At 42.8% G+C, this 20,187-nt stretch overlaps 1 protein-coding gene and 1 long non-coding RNA gene across 5 annotated transcripts in view; one reads left to right on the top strand and one right to left on the bottom strand.

Moving 5' to 3' along the window:
* Positions 1 to 509: 509 nt before the first annotated feature.
* LOC140479610 (uncharacterized) lies at positions 510 to 5,488 on the bottom strand. Its single transcript, XR_011961084.1, has 2 exons — positions 4,951 to 5,488; positions 510 to 1,769 (listed from the first exon to the last, which is right to left on the bottom strand). It is a non-coding gene; the product is annotated as an uncharacterized lncRNA (long non-coding RNA).
* A 66-nt stretch (positions 5,489 to 5,554) lies between these two features.
* The window catches only part of ralgps2 (Ral GEF with PH domain and SH3 binding motif 2), a 436,511-nt gene continuing 421,878 nt past the window's right edge, over positions 5,555 to 20,187 (top strand). For 3 of the 4 annotated variants that reach the window (XM_072573456.1, XM_072573458.1, XM_072573455.1), the window contains exon 1: positions 5,555 to 5,813. The gene's annotated coding sequence lies outside the window, so the exon portion shown is untranslated. The remainder of the gene's footprint in view (positions 5,814 to 20,187) is intronic. The other variant, XM_072573457.1, reaches the window with a different exon arrangement.

The raw sequence follows: 20,187 nt of genomic DNA, 5'->3' as shown, positions 1-20,187 counted from the left end.
TAGAGGGCATAGGTTTAGGGTGAGAGGGGAAAGATATAAAAGAAATCTAAGGGACAACTTTTTCACACAGAGGATGGCGAGTATGCGGAATGGGCTGCCAGAGGAAGTGGTGGAGGGTGGTACAATTGTAATATTTAAAAGGCATCTGGATGGGTTTATGAATAGGAAGGGTTTGGAGGGGTTAGGCCAGGTGCTGGCAGGTGGGACTAGATTGGTTGGGATATCTGATTGGCATGGATGAGTTGGACTGAAGGGTCTGTTTCCGTGCTGTACATCTCTACAACTGTATGACTAAATAAAAGAGTATTAGGTGGGATCAAAGTACAAGGGAATGTAATATGATTAGGTTAACCATACTCTGCATATAAATGAATACAAAGAGTATTGTAAATAAGGTCCTGAGCTGCAGGCACAGATATCCAGGTAGAAATATGAAGTTGTGGCAATAACCAAACTTCCTTGTAACCATCCTTGTGGCAATGACCGCAAATAAAGAAAAAAAAATAAGATTCCAGGTTTTATACTTTTTTACTTAACACAGCCAGAATTAACATAAATTTCACATGAATTAACAAGCAAATTATACTTAAAATAAAATCAAGAATTGTTGATACAACAAGTTCACCGCACAAATGTGAGTCTGGAACTACACTGTTCCGCAATATGCTTTATTCACACAGGGCAGATCAAGGGTTCTATCTGACAACAGCTTTTACTCTCGAGTTTCATGGGTATGATCATCACTCTGGGCACATTTCTGTTAACCCACTCTGGAAAGGTGCTTTCCAGAGTGGGTTAACAGAAATGTGCCCAGAGTTTCCTTTCAACTCATAATACCCTGGTTTTCAGTTTGGTCACTTCTGGGAAAAATCCCAGCTCATTAGCATCTCTGAGTTATTATTGACTAAAGGGAGCTTTGTAATACTGGAGAGGGGGTGGTGGGTGGAGCTGGATATTCTGATAACCACAGAGTTATTGGAGCAGCACTTTGGACCCTTGTGGAATTCTAGATGCAGCAAACTCAATGGAAATTGCCCAGGAAATTGAAGATTCCAATGACTAATCCCCCTGCATTTGGAACCTCTGAAAGAACCTATTAACATTGATTCAGAGTATTAAGTTTCAGTTGTTATTCATGAAAAATTTCTATTTAAATTCCTAAATAACAATTAGGATGAAGCCCACAACCACCCCTCACCTCCCCTCCCCCCACCAAATTACACCATCCCAACCGCTTACACACTCACAGACCCCGACAATCATCCCTCTGACTAGAACTCCAATCTAACATGATCCCATTTTCCTCAAAACCCTACACCTCCTGCTGCTGGCCCGGACCTTGAACTTCCCATCTCAACCATTCCTGACAAACCTTTCTGATCAGATCAGACACCTCCTCTTGTAATGAGTGACATAGAGCGTAGATAATGCCAATTATGGTTCCATGATGAGATATTACAAAACAGAATGGCAGCACAGTGGCACGGTGGTTAGCACTGCTGCCTTATAGCGCCAGAGACCTGGGTTCAATTCCTGCCTCGGGCAACTGTCTGTGTGGAGTTTGCACATTCTCCCTGTGTCTGCGTGGGTTTCCTCCGGTTTCCTCCCACAGTCCAAAAACGTGCAGGTTAGGTAAATTGGCCATGGCAAATTGCCCGTAGTGTCAGGTGAAGGGATAAATGTAGGGGAATGGATCTGGGTGGGTTGTTCTTCTGAGGGTTGGTGTGGACTTGTTGGGCTGAAGGGCCTGTTTCCACACTGTAGGGAATCTAAATCAAAACAGAATGTAGGAGCAAATTACTGTTAATGCTGAAATCTGTACTGAAAACAAAAACTGTTGGAAATCACATCAGATCAAGTAGCATCCGTGGAGAGACAGCAAGCTAACGTTTCGAGTCTAGACGACTCTCCTTAAGACCTGACATGGTGTGTAGTGTGGAGGTGGAATGCTGAAGAGAAACGGTGTTGTTAGTACAGATTAAGCGATCGAAATGTGAGAATGGCAGAACAATAGTGATTCTAACTGCTAAACTGGAAAGAACAGATGGTGCAACTGGAGTTGAGGGAAGGGGGGGAAAGACACGTGATGACTGAGAATGTGACAAATTAAGCTAAAAGAAAGGGAAGAAATGGGAGTGAACTCACAAGTTTAAAGTATTGAACTCAATATTAAATCCAGAAGAATGTAAAGTGCTTAGTCTGACAATAAGATGCTATTCCTCCAGTTTGTGCTGTGATTCGCTGGAGCATTGCAGTGTGCTAAGGACAGACGAGTGGGTTTGAGAGCAGGAAGCTGTGTTAAAATTACCGGCTACGGGAAGGTCAAGGCCATGCCTGCACATGAACCTGGAAGTGTTCTGCAAGGCAGCCACCTAGTCTGTGTTTGATTTCTCCAATGTACAGCAGGCCATACTGGCTGCAGCGAATGCAATAGACCAAATTGGAGAAGGTACAGGTGAAAGCTTTTGGAATACCGCATGCAGTTCTGGTCTCTCTGTTATAGGAAGGATGTTGTGTAACTTGAAAAGGTTCAGAAAAGATTTACAAGAATGTTGTCAGGGTAGGAGGGTATGAGCTAGGAGAGGCTGAATGGGCTGAGGCTATTTTCCCTGGAGCATTGGATGCTGACATTATATAGAGGTTTATAAAATAATGAGGGGCATGGATAGAGTGAATATCCAAGGTTTTTTCCCTAGGATGGGGGAGTCAATAACTAGAGCACATAGGTTGAAGGTGAGAGGGGAAAGATTTAAAAGGGACCTAAGGGGCAACTTTTTCACACAAAGGGTGGTACATGTATGGAATGTGGTGCCAGAGGAAGCAGTGGAGGCTGTACAGTTATAACATTTAAAAGGCATCAGTATTGGAAAATGAATAGGAAGTGTTTCGACGGATATGGGCCAAATTTTGGCAAATAGGACTAGATTAATTTAGGATATCTGGTCAGCATGGATGAGTTGAACTGAAGGGTCTGTTTCCATTCTGTACAGCTCTATGACTTTTCCTCCGGGTACTCCAGTTTCCTCCCACAGTCCAAAGATGTGACGTTAGGTGAACTGGCTATGCTAAATTGCCCGTAGTGTTAGGTGAAGGGGTAAAGGTAGGGGAATGGGTCTGGGTGGGTTGCTCTTCGGAGGGTCAGTGTGGACTTGTTGGGCCGAAGGGCCTGTTTCCACACTACAAGTAATCTAAATCTAATCTAAATGCTGCTTCACCTGTAAAGACTATTTAGGCCCTTGAATGGTGAGCAGACAAGAGTTGAAGGGGCAGTTCTTGCACTTTCTGCAGTTACATGGCAAGATGCTGTGGGAAGGAGGGGTAGTGTTGGTAGTCATTGACGAATGGACTAGAGTCTCCCGGAGGGAACAAGGTGCAAGCATTATCCTGACCTTGGTCGTTTTAACACAGCATCATGCTCTCATACCCACTTGTCTGTCCTCGGTATGCTGTAATGCTCAAGCATGTCACAGTGTAAAGTAGAGGTACAACATCTCATCTTCACACTAGGCACTTTACAATCTTAGTACAGAGGAACCTTGAATATCCAAAGATACAGGCAGGGAGTATTGTGTACGGTTAATCAAATTCACATAATTGAATGCCTGATAATGTGGTTTAGCCAAGCATCGGGACTCTGTGATCTTGCTGGATAATCCAATAATCAAATGCTGGATAATTGAGGTTCCTCTGTATTGAATTCAACAACTTCAGATTGTGAACTCATTCCCATTTCTTCCCTTTCCTTTAGTTTTACTGGTTGCATTTTCTGTCACCGTGTCCTCTCTCCCCTTCCCCAACTCCAGTTGCACCATCTGTTCTTTTCCAGTTTGGCAGTTGGACACACCATTGTTCTGCCTTTCTCACATTCTGATCACTTAATCTGAACTATCAATACCCTTTCTCCAACAGCACTCCAGCTCAACACTTATTGCATGAATACTGCCAACTCCACACTTCACGGCAGCTCTGAAAATGTCATCTATACTCAAAATGTTAACCTCCTCTCTGTCCGCGGATGCTGCCTGACCCGCTGGGATTTCCAGCGCTTTTTGGGACAGTACCAACATGGAAATGAAATTGACTGATTAACAGAAAAACAGAGACAAGTGGTGAAAGAATAATGTAAAAGCAAAACCTAGCCCCAGCAACTGTAATGTATGCAATGCAAGCACCTTCCAGAGGCTCAGTTCTGGGGAGTCCAAAACCCTAGAAATGTGTGTGGGGAAGGGAGATAAAGCCCAGAGAGAGGACTGAAGTGTATGTGAAGATGCTCCTGGGGGAAGATACGTCCACAGCGAACAGAAATTGTTGGGAGTAGGGAACACCTAATGTTGAAAGGAGGTGTTCCATTATCTGGATTAGTGGTGCTGGAAAAGCACAGCAGTTCAGGCAGCATCGAGGAGCAGTAAAATCGACGTTTCGGGCAAAAGCCATTCATCAGGAACTCAAGACCTCAGCAGGGACACTTAAGATCAACTTTTACTACCAAACAATCCTTAAAGTTGTCATTAATTATCCTCAACAGGGCAAAGTTGAAAAGTGTGGTGCTGGAAAAGCACAACAGGTCAGACAGCATCCGACAAGCATGAGAGTCAACGTTTTAAGCATAAGCCCTTCACCAGGAATGGACGGAGAATGGGGGCTTATGCCCTAAACAAGTCTCCTGCTCCTCGGATGCTGCCTGAGCTGCTAGCTTTTCCAATGCCACACTTTCAACTCTCATCTCCAGCATCTGCAGTCCTCATTTGCTCTCAACTGACCAAACTGAGGCCCGGTCCTAAGGATGTGTAGGTTAGGCGCATGAGGGGAATGGGTCTGGGTGGGTTACTCTTCGGAGGGTCGGTGTGGACTTGGGCCAAATGGCCTGTTTCCACCGTAGGGATTCTACGAAAACTCCACGTGGCGGCCTAATGGATCGCATCTTTCATACTTTCATTTTTTTGTCGTCACCTGTGGCTCGGGGGTAGAAGATTGCGGATTCCAGTCCCTGGCATTTCGCGGTCTTTCCTGAACACAGCATATCGGCTGGAGGTAGTATTGGGCAGACCCTGCAATGAGACTGCAGTTGGGAGTGTGGAAATTGCCCATCAGTCCGTCCTGCGAGGTTGCCGCGGAATCACGGATGGAACTGGGTAAAGTTACGTGCACAGTTTCACACCGACCGACTGCAGTTTGCAGCGGGAGGGGACGACCGGGATCCCTCAGTCCCCGACCCCACAGTCCCACTCCCTCTGCGCTGCACTTGAAACTCAAGAAAGAGGGCAAGAGATTTGCCTTCCGCATCGTGTTGCGGCTGCGGGAAAAAAAAACCGCCGCGGTGACCGTTGCTTTTTTTTTCCCGCTGGAACAAAGGAAAGGTCAATGACTCCCGCCCCCCGGGGACCAATATCCCGAAATTGTGCGTGTGTCAATGACTGCGACAAAAGGGACGGCCGAAGGAAGGAGGGAGGGAAAATGGAGGGGGAGGGGCACGGCTGCGGGACGAGAGGCTGCGCGCGAGAGTTTTGTAACGTACCCCAGGGCGGCGCGCGAGTTACTGGCGGTGGTTGGGCGCACGCAGGCGCTCGTGCACGCTCGAGCCGCCTCTGAGCGCGGTTTGTACATGTGTGAGCGAGCGAGCGCGAGCGTGATCGTGTTTTCTCATCGGCCGCCCCTCCTCTCAGCGGGGAGCTCGCGACCCCCGCCAACAACAACAACAACAACAACGACGACGACAACGACAGACTTCGGGAATGAGACCTTGGGATGTACGCGACGGTCAGTGTCAGCAGCGACTGGTTTCTCGGCGCAGCATCAGTGTGGACGCGGCATAGGTCAGTCAGCCTCTGTTCCAGTCACATCTCTCTCTCTCTGTCTTTCTGTCCCTCTCACTCGCGCAACACACACACACCGGCGTCACGCAGCCGCCCCGCGGGCCCCAGGCTTTCCGCGGTGTTTCGTCAAGCTGCCGGTTTAAAAACCTGTCTGTCGGGGTGGGGGGAGGGGTTAGCCAGGACTTCAGAAGATGCATGCGGGAGGAGCTATGGAAGGAGGTAACAACAGCTCTCACTCCCATGTTTTGGTGACTGTCGAGCCGGTTTGTGACGGCTGTCCGGACTTTGATACCACCAGTCGGTCAAATGTTGTCTTTATAATCAAGGGCCGCCGCTCCGTCCTCACCTCCGGCTTTGCCACTCGGTGATTGTTAGGACCTTTGTGTCAATTCCCTATCATTTAAATCCTGCTTCAACAAATCCCCCGGTCTGGGCTGAGGATCAAAATGATTTATTGCATAGTTGAAAAAAAATCAGTTTTGTGCAAACTTGCATACCAACACAGCCACACCATAGATACATTTCAAAATGCGAAGATTTGTGCCATTGACATTATAGCTGTCGGCGTACCCAACGATCGACTCACATCCATTCAGTTCTGCACACCTAAATTATTGTGTTTTTTTTGTCGAGATATGAAGTTCATGAAGTCTCGTGGCAGTAAATTGTCACCTTCGTTATAAGTTCAGTTTCTGGCTTCAGTTTTGAAATCTGAACAACATTTTCACGTATAACAAATTAAGCTAGATATTTTCTAATCAACCTGTTCAGAGATGTTGTGACACACTTCTGGATCAGATGGCACTTGAACCTAGATCCCCTGGCTCAGAAGTCTGAACACCAGCATTGACCTGCAAGTGTCTTTCCCCATTAAATAAATTTACAGGATGTGGGTGAAGTTGGCTAGGCCAACATTTATTGCACATCCCTAACTGCCCAGAGGACAGTTAAGAGTCAATTACATTGCTGAGTGTCTGGAGTCATATGTGGGCCGGACCACTCGATCTAAAGGATATTAGTGTACCTCTGATCCATTCCACTTGAACTAACTAGTTGACCTTTTTTGATAGATAAAATACATTAGATTTTGGTTGCAGTCAATCCTTAAAATGTTAATGATAGGGATATGCTTGACTTATACCTGAAGTAAGAGAAATCACAACAGAAGTTGATTATAAATATTATTGATTCTTACGACTGAAAGTTGATGTGTGATAAAGTTGATGTTTGGTATATTTGCATTATTGAAAAGTGCTGACTTCAGTAATTACTGTAATCTATGATTTGGAGATGCTGGTGTTGGACTGAATCACACAACACCAGGAAGCTAGTGTGCTTCCAATTAAACCTGTTGGGCTATAACCTGGTGTTGTGTGATTTTCAATACTGTAATCTATGGTAACAACTCTGTAATGCTATACAGCTGCTCCTTTGAAGCACCATTGTTTTTCTTGTCCATTTGTCTGTGTTGTTGGTAGTTGGGTCCCAGGTGGGGATGGAGTTAAAAGCTGGTTGACCAGTTCGACTGGAAGCAGTAAAAATTGTTTTTGTCAGAAAGGAAGTTTTTTCCATTGATAGATTAAGGATATTGATTGAAGGCCAAGACTGCACTATGGTTTTCTCAAAACGTTACGAAAATTGAAAAATTTATAAAAAGTGAAATAACCTAAGAAAGGTATAGTTGCATTTTGGATATTTCTAACATCTCTTGTCCCTGAGTGCAAGATACCCAGAGGTTTTATGTGTATTAGATTAGATTAGATTACATTACAGTGTGGAAACAGGCCCTTCAGCCCAACAAGTCCAAACCAACCTGCCAAAGCGCAACCCACCCATACCCCTAACCTAACACTACGGGCAATTTAGCATGGCCAATTCACCTGACCTGCACATCTTTGGACTGTGGGAGGAAACTAGAGCACCTGGAGGAAACCCACGCAGACACGGGGAGAACGTGCAAACTCCACACAGTCGCCTGAGGCGGGAATTGAACCTGGGTCTCTGGCACTGTGAGGCAGAAGTGCTAACCACTGTGCCACCATGACATATTGTTGATGGGTTGCCTATTCTAAACTTAAAACTTGAAGAAAGACAGAATCGAACGAATTATGGATGTTGGAAATCAGAAATAAAAACAGAAATTACTGAGAAAAACCCAGCAAGCCTGGCAGTATCTATGGAGAGAAATCAAGCCTGATGTTTTGGGTCCAGTGACCCTTCCTCAGAACTGTTCTCAGACCTGTTTTACAGAAATTTTTGTTTTGTTTCTTAAAACTTGACTGTTTTCTATGAATAAATAAACTTTATAGTCATCTCAAAACATTTAACATTCTTAAATGCCTTGCTGTTTTGAAGAAGGTAATAAGAAAACATTCCTTCTGACTCCTTTTTTTGTTGATAAAGCACTTTAGATCATGTCATTACTTGGATATAAATTTAATTGATGGACAATCAAATGTTTCTTGCTTTTGAATTTTTCACTTTGAAGCACCAATTTAATGTGTGGATGATACTTGCATTGAAGTCAGAAGGTGTCTGTTCAAAATACACATGAACACATAGTTATATTACCAATCTAATATATAGTAGTTGCTGAATTGCCAGAAGTGCTTTCTTTCATAATCTGAGATCCCATATACATAATCAGATCAAGAAGTCATCTAGTTGAACTTGCCACTTCCATCCCTCAACTAATGTGTCATTGGATGAATTGGTCACTAATTTAACAATTTTTGAGACCTTGCTGAATACAAATTGGCTTCAGCGTTTCTTCCAAGATAGGATGGAATGTTGCATGGAGGGGGAACTTACACTTGGTGGTGTTTCCACCCCCAATCGACTGCCCGTGTCCTTCCAGATGTTAAAGGTTGCAGGTTTGGAAGATGTGGTTGATGGAGCCATATTTAGGTGCTGTAGTGTATCTTGTTGATGGCACAAGTGCGCTGCTGCTACTATGCCTCATTGGTAGAGGAAGAGAATTTTTGAAGTGGGAGATAGGTAGCCACTTAAATAGGTTGCTTTGTCCCGGATGATGTAAAGCTTTTTGCGAATTGTATTCTCCTGCACTGATGTTTTGAGCCTTGTAAGTGGACATGCTTTGGGGAATTGGGAAGTGAGTTATGTGCTGTAGAATTCCCTGATTTGTTCTTGTATTTTTATGGCTTGAACAGTTCGGTTTGTGGTCGATGATAATCATCAGATGTTGATCAAGGATTCTGTAATGGTAATGCCATTGAATGTCAAGGGCTGATTCTCTCTTGTTAGTAATGGTCCTGTGTGGAATGAATATTACTTGCTGCTTATCAGCCCTGGATGAATGTTGAATGCAATCATTCGTGATCAATTAAGAGTCATTCATGAATTAGCATACTAGGAGCAGCACCAGAGTGTCAACCTGGTGAAGGTACCAAATAGGACTAATTGAGCTCTAAAAGCATAAGCATGGAGCTGTTTTTTTGTTTTTGTTTATTCATTCACAGGATGATTCACAGGTGTCACTGCCCATCCCTAATTGTCCAAAGGACAATTAAGAGTCACTTGCATTGCTGTGGTTCTGGAGTTACATGTAGACCAGACTGGGAAGAATGATAGTCAAAAAGTGTGGTGCTGGAAAAGCACAGCAGGTCAGGCAACATCCATGGATCATGAGAATTGACATTTTGGCATAAGCCCTTCATCAGGAATGATAGTTTCCTTCCCTGGATGACATTAGTGAACCAGGTGGGTTTTTTCCTGACAATCAACAATGGTTTCACACTCATCCTTCGACTCTTAATTTCAGACATTTTGTTGAATTCAAATTCCACCATGCCATGGCAGATTTGAACCCACGTCCACAGAACAATACCCGGGTCTCTGGATTAATAGTCTTGTGATAATACCATCACCTCTTTTGATCTAAGCCCTGGAGGTCTGCCATGTACATTTGTGAATAATGATTGACAAAAACAACTTGCTTGAGGATGTTCCACAAATATCCCATTCTGTCTCCCTCCTGTCATGACAGCCCTGCAGGTGCAGCTTTCCAAGGTTCCCATCATGTAAGTGCAAATGGTAAGGCTGTAGTATTTGCAGCAATGTTCAGTGAGAAGTGCCGAGTGGATGATCTATCTTGGCCTTCTTCAGTGGTTCTCAGCATCACAAATACAAGGTCTTCAACCAGTTCAGTTGACTTCATGTTTGAACAAGAAATGCCAGGAGGCACTGTAAACTGAAAAGTTTATGGGGCCTGACAACTTTCCAGCAATAGTCTTAAAGAATTGTACTCTGGAACTTGCAGCACCCCTAGCCATGCTGTTCAAGTACAACTACAATATTGACATTTAACCGACAATGTGGAAAATTGCCCAGGTATCTTCTGTACACAAAAACCAGGACAAATATAAACCAGCCAATTATTGTCTCATTTGTCTGTTCTTGAACATTAGTAATATGATGGCAGGTGTTGTCAACAGCACTTGCTTAGCTCACTGACACTCGATTTGGGTTCTGACAGGACCACTCAGCATCTCACCTCATTACAGCCTTAGTCCAAACATGGACAGGAGAGTTGAATTCCAGAAGTGAAGTGAGAGTGACTACCTTTGACATCGAGGCTGCATTTGAGTGAGTGTGGCATCAAGGGACCCTAGCAAAATTAGAGTCAACAGGATTGGGGAAAACTGTACGCTGGTTAAAGTCATACCTGATACATATAGAGATGATTGTGGTAGTTGGAGGTTAGTCATCTTGCTTCCAGCACATCACAGCAGGAGTTCCTTGGAGTGTGTTCTAAGTACAATGCTGGATAGATGGCCTTGGTAATGATCTTCCCTCTGTCATAAAGTCAGAAAAGGGGATTTTGCTGATTTTTGCACATTGATCAGTACCATTCATGACTCCTCAATTACTGAAACAATCCATGTCTAAATGCAGCAAGGCCTGGACAACATCCAGTTTTGGCCTGACAAGTGACATTTGTGCAATGCAAGAGCTAGATAATGACTATATTCTACAAGAGAGAATCTAATGATTGCACCTTGAAATTGTATAACATTGCCATCACTCGATCCCCCACTGTCACATCCGGAGTTACCACTGACCAGAAACTGAACTGGATTAGCCATATAAATACTGTCATTATAAGAGCAGGTCATAGCACACTGGCCTGAGGAACATCTGCAGATATGTCCCGAAACGAAGGTGATTGACATCCTAAAACATTGATCACCATCCTTTGTGCTCACCATGACTCCAAGCAGTGGAGTTTCCCCCAATTCCCATTGACTTCTGTTTTGCTGGATTTCTTGTTGCCACACTTGGTCAGATGCTGCCTTGACATTAAGGGCAGTCCCTGTCATCTTCTTCCATGTGGAATTCAGCTGTTTTATCAGGGTGTCATGAGGTCAAGTTTTAAGTAGCCCTGGTAGGACCTGAAGTGAACATCAGTGTCACACACTTGTTATGTAACTGTCCTTTGATTGCATTGTTGGCTATCCTTTTTGTGACTGTTGTCAGTTGAGAGTAGTTTAGTCAGTATTTGGTTGGTTGAATTTGTTCCTTTTTTTAGTGGACAGGACGGATGTTGGTAAATTTCCACATTGCTCACTGGATACCAGTGTTATGTTATTTATACTGGAGCAGCTTGGCCAAAGGGCAGCTATTTTTGGAGTAGAAGTCTTTAGCTCACCTTTCTAAGATGTTGACAGTGCTCATAGCCTTTGCAGTATTCAGTGCCTTCCTAATATGTGGAGTGTGTTGAATTTGCTGTAGGTTAGTTTCTTTGATCTGGCAATCTTGTGAGGAGCCTGAGATGGATCATAATATTTGACACTTCCATCTGATAATTGCAAATGATTCAGCCTTGTCTTTTGCACATTATTTGAGAATGGGGATGTTTGGAGTTGCTGGTACCAGTCAATTATTTAATTGTCCACCACCATTCAAGACTGGATGTGGCAGGTTTGCAGCATTTGGATTTGATCTGTTTGTTGTAAAATTGCTTAATTCAGCCTATTGCATTCTAATTCTACTGTCTGGCATGCAGGTAGACCTGTATGGTAGTCTCATAAGGTTGACATCTTATTTCTAGGTCATCTTGAGGCTGCTGTGGGCACGGCCAGCTGCAGTCTTCATTAAACCAGGTTTGATCTCAGATGGCTCAGTGGTAATATCGTGACACTAGCAATCCAGAGACCGGGCTGATGCTGTTGAGACACAGATGTGGCTCCCATCACAGCAGCTGGGGGCATTTAAATTCTATTATAGTAAAATTTAGAATATAAAGTTAGTCACTATAAAGGTGATCGTGAAACAATCATTGTTGTAAACACCTGTTTAAAGTCAATTGTCATCGTGATTCAGTAATGCCCTTTCGCGATGGAAATATAATATCCTTCTGGCCTATATGTGACTCCAGACCTGCAACAGTGTGGATGACTCTGAAATGTGTTGCCACCTCTGGTGGGTCTGTCCCCCTGCTGGGATAGGACATACTGGAATGGTACAGGCTATATTGGATGTGATGGTCATATTTGGGACATTATAAAGTATGAGTCAGTGAGTATTACTATATCAGGATATTGCTTAACAAATCTGTGGAACACCTTTCCCAATTTTGGTACAAGCCCCCAGATATTTATAAGCAGGATATTGTGGGATTTACAGTGCTTGCTTTGTGTTGTTTCAGCGCTGTGAGGTCGATCTGGTTTCATTTTCTTTTAAGCTGCAGAATGATTTGGTGCAACATAGCGCCTTTCTCGCCACCACAGTAGGCATTTAAGTGGTAATCACATTGCTGTAAGTGTGGTATAACTCTACGCAAGAGCAGTTAAGTGTGGCAGATTTCTTTTCCTGAAGGATGTTAGTGAGCTAGATGGGATTTTATGACAATCGAAGGTAGTTTAATGAGACTGGCTTTTAATTCCAGATTTAGGAAATGAATTTAAAGTCTGTCAGCTAGAAGTTAATTCACTAAGAGAATGTTTTTAATTCAGTGAGGTGGAGAATTGTTGAGTTAATCTTGTGCATAGGAATAGATTATATGCCACATATAAACCATTTTCAATACCAATTTTAGTTTTAGGTTGCAGAGCCAAGCAGGTGCAAAAAGAATTCACGCATAAACTAAATTCATATATTGTAAACAGTGCAGAAAATTGTACAAGGTGTATTTGATATTGTTTCAATTTTAGATTGTTGCAGAATCTTAGTGTTATCATGTTTCCCCCTTTAGTCGAAGCAAAACTGAGAGAGACAGTATAAGTTTTGCCTCCGTCATCTTTATTCCGGGCCCTGGAGAGAGAGAACATGATCGCTCATGTGCACAGGGACATGAGTTCATTGTCCTCTGTGGTTATTTTACAGGAAGGAGCATCCAGATAAGGCAGCATACATATTAATTGGGTGACCATTACAATCAACAACTATCAATAACAGAGACCAAGCCCTCTGGTGTTATACAATGAATGTTCTTAACTTTAACTGGCTTCACATAATGAATACTTCTCACCTTGTTAAACAGACCTTATATACTGAATGTTTCCAATATTGTTAAATGGCTCTACATAATGAATGCTTTTCCACCTTGTTAACCCATTACCCTTGTCTCCAGCACTCCATTGTTAACTGTAAGTTCTTATCTGATCCGAGTTATGCTCAGTTGAACCTCTTGTTTCACAAAACTCAAAACTTAACTCCTTCCCTCCTTGCTTATACCATATACACATTCACTATTAGTGGTTTCTTCACTTAAACATTTTACACAAGTTTTGAAGCTTACTTAGTCAACTCAAATGTGTCCATATTTTGCCTGCTATTAAACATGGAATTTCACAGTTGCTTCTCATGGAGAATCAAACTCAAACACAAGAGTCAGTTTTAAATTGTTTGTACTTCTGGAACCCATTGATTCACCCTCCATCAAACATTGTCAAGCCTTCTGAATCAGACATAACAGAAGTAACCACCTCGAAACTGGTGCTATTGAAAAATGTGTGTGAAAATTTACTGAAGTGTTCCAGGCAGAAAAGGCAAGCTCCTGTTCGTTGCACATCATGTGTTTTGGATGCGGATTTGGAACCTGACCTGGTGCAAAGTTTCCAGGAGACTTTCAAAATCTGAGGACTTGGGGATGTAGTGATTGTAACAAAGTCAGCCAGCTGGACCTCATTGAATATCAGTTCCCTGATTTGGGTTATTAATCTTCAATCAGGAAAATCTGGCTAACATAAAATATTGAATGTCAGGGATACTGGCACTCTGGTGACTGACTGAGTGAGAGTCAGTACGGTCATCAACAACTGGGCAACTTTAAATAAAGGGTACTGATCTCTGAAGAATTATTTCAGCTCCAAAGTCTCAAAAAAGAAATTAAATTGGATGGACCACCTGGTCACAGAACAGGGACTGTGGCAGTTAAAGAGGACAGCTCAGTACTACCTTCTCAAGGGTGACTAGGAATAGCCAATAGATGTTGGCCAGCAAGTGATGCCATTTCTCACGAGTAACTTAAAAAGCACACAACTCTTACCTGTGGTCAAACACAAATCTATGTTAAAAAGTGTGGTACTGGAAAAGCACAGCAGGTCAGGAAGAATCCGAGGAACAGAGTCGCTACTTTGGGCGTAAGCCTGGACATTCCTGATGAAGGGCTTATGCCCAAAATGCTGACTCTCCTACTCCTCGGATGCTGTCTGACTTCTGTGCTTTTCCAGCGCCACACTTTTTGACTGATTCTCCAGCATCTGTAGTCCTCACTTTCTCTCAAACACAAGTCTATTGCAATCACTTTACTCTATATCCTTGTATATAATGCCTATGGTTATCTTGAACTTATTTGAACATATTCACTTCTAGTTATTATATCCCTGTGTCTTTCTTTCTCCATAGATTTTCGTAGTCTTGTTTTATCTAGATTGTCGTAAAATGCAACACTTGACATGTCTCCAGGTTAGCTTGCAATATTTTTGGTAGTCCTTGCTTTCTTTAATCCACTTTTTTTTGTTCTTATGCATTTATATAAAAGTCCAAAAGTGACATTGTGCTTTGGGTTAAAGCATTTACAACCTTTCTTTACACCCATGAGTCATATTTACCTGTTAGTCATAGCCGTACCCTTCTGCCCTTTTCCCTGTTAATCAACCAGCTGGCATATACACTTTAAGCATACACCTAAATTTTTATAATGACACTTCGTTGAATATAATTTGAACATGCTATACCTACATTCTCATTATTTAATTATTCACTTAAAGGTATAAAATGTGTTGATCCCAAGACACCTTTGAAACATCAGTGTTTTGTTCTCTAGCTTATCTTTTATGTATATAAGTACCTGCAAACGTAGTTTTAGGGGTGGGAGGGAAGGAGACAGCCAAAAGAAGATAGAAAAACAATCAAGTGTGTCAAGTTCCAAAAGTTAAAACACGAGAACTATGATACTGCAGTTTGCTATTTGGAGGAGTGAGTGGCCCTGAAATCTTGGACTGAGCTGGAGGTCAGTTTAGTCCTGTAGTCTTTGCCTCTGAAAGAAATCAGCTGCCATTACATAGATAGAAAATGAACTTAGAAACCTATGGTTTACTTATGGTACTCAACTATCAGAAAACCTACTTGTTGATTATTAGAGTTGAATGTGAGACAAATCATCACCCATTGCTCCACCAGTGCATCATTCATTTGAATGTGATGATTGAGGTGGAGTCGATGGTATTGCCGCAGTGCTTTTAATCGAGAGGTCCAGGTAATATTTTTGGGATCTGGATTCAAAACATACCATAGCAAATGATGGAGTATGAATTCAATAATTATATGGAATTAAAAGTCAAATGATGACCATGAGATCATTATCCTAAAAATCCATGTGGCTTACGACTGGAGTTTGGGGAAGGAACCTGCTGTCCTTTCTTGGTCTGGCCAATGTGTGACTGCATACTCATGACCAAGTGTTTTACTGTTAAATGGCCTAGCAAGCCACTCAGTTATAACAACTACTAGAAAGTCTCAAAGAAGGAATGAACCTTGATGGACCACCTAGCATCAACGAAAGCACTGGCAAACATAGGCCTACAAAGTCCTTCTTATTTCTGCCTGGGGGTTAGTGAAAAAGTTGGGAGAGCAGATGCGCAGATTACTGGATTAGTGGTGCTGGAAGAGCACAGCAGTTCAGGCAGCATCCAACGAGCAGTGAAATCAACGTTTCGGGCAAAAGCCCTTCTTCAGGAATAAAGGCAGTGAGCCTGAAGCATGGAGAGATAAGCTAGAGGAGGGTGGGGGTGGGGAGAGAGTAGCATAGAGTACAATGGGTGAGTGGGGGAGGGGATGAAGGTGATAGGTCAAGGAGGAGAGGGTGGAGTGGATAGGTGAAAAAGAAGATAGGCAGGTCGGACAAGTCAAGGAGGCAGTAACTGAGCTGGAAGTTTGAAACTAGGATGAGGTGGGGGAAGGGGAAATGAGGAAGCTGTTGAAGTCCACATTGATGCCCTGGGGTTGAAGTGTTCCGAGGCGGAAGATGAGGCGTTCTTCCTCCAGGCGTCTGGTGGTGAGGGAGCGGCGGTGAAGTAGGCCCAGGACCTCCATGTCCTCGGCAGAGTGGGAGGGGGAGTTGAAATGTTGGGCCACGGGGCGGTTTGGTTGATTGGTGCGGGTGTCTTGGAGATGTTCCCTAAAGCGCTCTGCTAGGAGGCGCCCAGTCTCCCCAATGTAGAGGAGACCGCATCGGGCCCTAAAGCGCTCTGCTAGGAGGCGCCCAGTCTCCCCCAGGGCATCAATGTGGACTTCAACAGCTTCCTCATTTCCCCTTCCCCCACCTCATCCTAGTTTCAAACTTCCAGCTCAGTTACTGCCTCCTTGACTTGTCCGACCTACCTATCTTCTTTTCCACCTATCCACTCCACCCTCTCCTCCTTGACCTATCACCTTCATCTCCTCCCCCACTCACCCATTGTACTCTATGATACTCTCTCTTCACCCCCACCCTCCTCTAGCTTATCTCTCCATGCTTCAGGCTCACTGCCTTTATTCCTGATGAAGGGCTTTTGCCCGAAACGTTGATTTCACTGCTCGTTGGATGCTGCCTGAACTGCTGTGCTCTTCCAGCACCACTAATCCAGTATTTGATTTTCAGCATCTGCAGTCATTGTTTTTACCTAGATGCGCAGATTAGTCAAGCAACAGCCTTGCAGTCATGTCTTCACATTGAGAGTACTCAACATAATGTTGCATGACGCTATCACCATGCAAACTGGGATAAACATTGAACAGCTCTAGCAACTCAGATTGGATGTCCATGAAGTGCTATGAACCATCAGCAGAAGCAGAATTGTACCTCCATTGCTTAGTGTATCTCCCACTCTACCATTGTGAATGGTTGTGGGCAATTAAGCAGCTCATTGAAGGAGGTGTCTCCACATGTATTACCATTCTCAATTCGGGGAGCCCAGCACACCAGTGTAAAAGTTGAGGCCAAAATATTTGTAACAATCTTTAACCTGAAGTGCTAACTGGATGATTCATCTTGGTCTTCCATTGACCAGAAACAGACAATAAATGCTGGCGCAGCAAGTGAATCCTGCATCCTATGAATGAACAAAAAACATTTGGTTATCAAAACAGCCAGTTGCTTCTCTAGTATTATTCAAAATAAAAGTAGTCACTAGGCTTATTAAATAAGTTCAAAATAATTAATTTACTATAACTTTATTCTTAAAGCAGGTAGCAATTAATATTTAACATTTAAACTGTGATCTGGAAGTAAAAGTTCATTCATTTAATCTCACTGAGGCACGCACAAGACAAAGAAAGACCAGCCTCTGCAGCTGTGAATTAAAAAATCAAAAGGAAAAATACACACTCTGTATGAGCCAAAGATTTGGAAACAAAGGATGGGGTGTGATGATTTCTTAAAGCAAAATTGCTGACAAATGTCAATTGGGCAGATATCCAGTTCTGATTCCAACCATCTTGGATGGTCACAATCCAGCCTTTTAGGTTTTACCAGTAAAACAGAAATACTGGTAGTTGGCGACCCTGTAAGTTTGCAGAAACTTCTAAGAAAAAGAGAGCCACTTGCTGCTTCTGGGGCTTGTAGAACAGAAGTGAGGTTCAGAGAGGACTGCTTAACAGCTTATTAATATAGGGGCTTCTAGTCCTCTCAAAGCTAGCAGTAAAAACTGAGTGCTACAGAATCTCACCCAGTCTGGCAGCATCTGGGGAGAGAGGAACAGAATTGCTGCGTTCAGTCCAATCACTTCTCTTCAAATCTCTCAAAGCAAGATTTTCCCTAAATTTAGTAAATAAACTGTATCTAATCTCTATGATAGCTTTGATTAGCTGCTCCTTGAAAGTGAGCAGATTTCCAGTGAAAACAGGTACTTACAGCACATGTTAAATTGATTACTTACAAGAAATCACATGGTCAAAAAATTTTTTATTTCAAAGAATATCTAAATGTCCCAAAATCTTCCTTTTTTTCTCTCCCCAGGTAATTCTTCAATATTTGCAAGTATTCCAAAATATGTTTGTTCTTGCACTCAAAAGTCGAAGATGGTTGACCTGTAAAGAAAAATTTCTTCTCTTTTCCAAGATGTTTTTCACCATAGGTTGTGGCATAAATCTTTGTCTTTGAACACAGATCAAACATCACTTGAGCAATAAAAACAGTAAAACGAACATGTAATGATTGTAATGAGGTCAGCCAGGTGGACCTCATTAAATATGAGTTCCGATTGGGTTGTTAACCTGGTCCAGTGAGTGAGATATAAACAGGAGTGTCACAGATTCTGTTCGCTCTGGGTGCTGACTCTGACGAAGCCAGAGTAGTGTTGAGTACTATACATGTGTAGACAATGGGTGACTTGGAGTCAGGATATCGGCCTCTGTGGAATTATTTCATAGCATATCCACCAAATTTTATCCATATGCTGTGTGGCCTCGTGGATGGCGATGACTCCATACAATAGGACAGTTGGATCGTAGATTACCCAAATCTATGAAATATGTTCTAAAGAAGGGTCTCAAAAAGTTAATTCTGCTTTCTCTCCATGGATTCTGCCAGATCTGCTGAGTCTCGCCAGTCATAGGTTATGTTGACTGAAAGACAAACATTGTGTCACCTACATTTTGCAAGATTTGCAAGTAGATTTTTCTTGGGCAGGAACACAAAAAATTGGAATCCAGTGAGGCCTATTTGAGAAAAGGCAAGACTTTTATTTTAAGGACAAGTATCTTGGGAGCAAGTTGGTTGGGCATATTTTTGAAATCATTCAAAGGATGTGGAATTTCACTGGCTAGGCAAGCATTTGTAGTTGCCTTTGAGAAGGTGTTATGGTGACCTTCCTTCTTGAAGCACTGCAGGCCATTTGGTGCAAGTACAGCCACATTGATGTTAGGGAGAGGGGTCAGAACTTTGACCTAGTGACAGTGAAGGAATGGCTATTTATTTCTAAATCAACATGGTGAATGACTTGAAGAGGAACTTACAGTTGGGGTACTCATGCAATGTTTTGCTGTCCTTGTACTTTTAGATAGTGGAAATCATGGGTTTGTAAGATACTATCTAAGGAACATCTGTGAATTTCTACAGTGCATTTTGCAAATGTACACACACCTGCCTCTGTGCATCTTTGATGGAGGAAATAAATGTTTGAGATCATGGTGCATGCAAACTGGCTGCTTTGCCCTGAATAATGTCAAGTTTCTTGAATGTTTTTGGAACTACACTCATCGAGGCAAGAACAGAGTATTCTATCACATTCTTAACTTACATCTTGCCAATGGTGTACAGGTTTTTGAAAATCAGGAGGTGAGTTATGATTTTGTGATGGAGGGAAGGGTGTTGATGAAGTAGCTGAAGAGAGTTGTATTTGGGACACAACCCTGAGCAAATCCTGCTGTGATGTTCTGGAGCAATGATGATTGATGTCTGACAATCAAACTATCTTTCTTAATGTGATTTCTAGCAGCAGAAAGTTTTCTCATCAATTCCCATTGAATTCCAGTTTTGCTGGGCTCCTTGATGTCACATTTGATCTTAAGCACAGTCACTCTCACCTTACCTTTGGAATGCAACTATTTTGTCCATGTTTGAACTAAGATTATAATGCATTCAGGAGCTGAGTGGCTCATGTGGAATACAAACTGTGCATTCATGAGCTGGTGATTGCTATTTAAGTACAGCTTGATTGCACTATCAATAGTCCTGTGCATCACATTACTGATGATCGAGAGTTGACTGATTGGATTTGGTAAAAACAATGACTGCAGATGCTGAAAATCAAATACTGGATTAGTGGTGCTGGAAGGGCACAGCAGTTCAGGCAGCATCCAACGAGCAGCGAAATCAACGTTTCGGGCAAAAGCCCTTCATCAGAAATAAAGGCAGTGAGCCTGAAGCATG

Source organism: Chiloscyllium punctatum, chromosome 7 (genome assembly GCF_047496795.1).
Source record: "Chiloscyllium punctatum isolate Juve2018m chromosome 7, sChiPun1.3, whole genome shotgun sequence".
In the NCBI taxonomy this organism is placed as follows: Eukaryota; Metazoa; Chordata; class Chondrichthyes; order Orectolobiformes; family Hemiscylliidae; genus Chiloscyllium; species Chiloscyllium punctatum.
The sequence above is the reverse complement of the archived record's forward strand: the minus strand, read 5'-3'. Positions and strand labels throughout refer to the sequence as shown.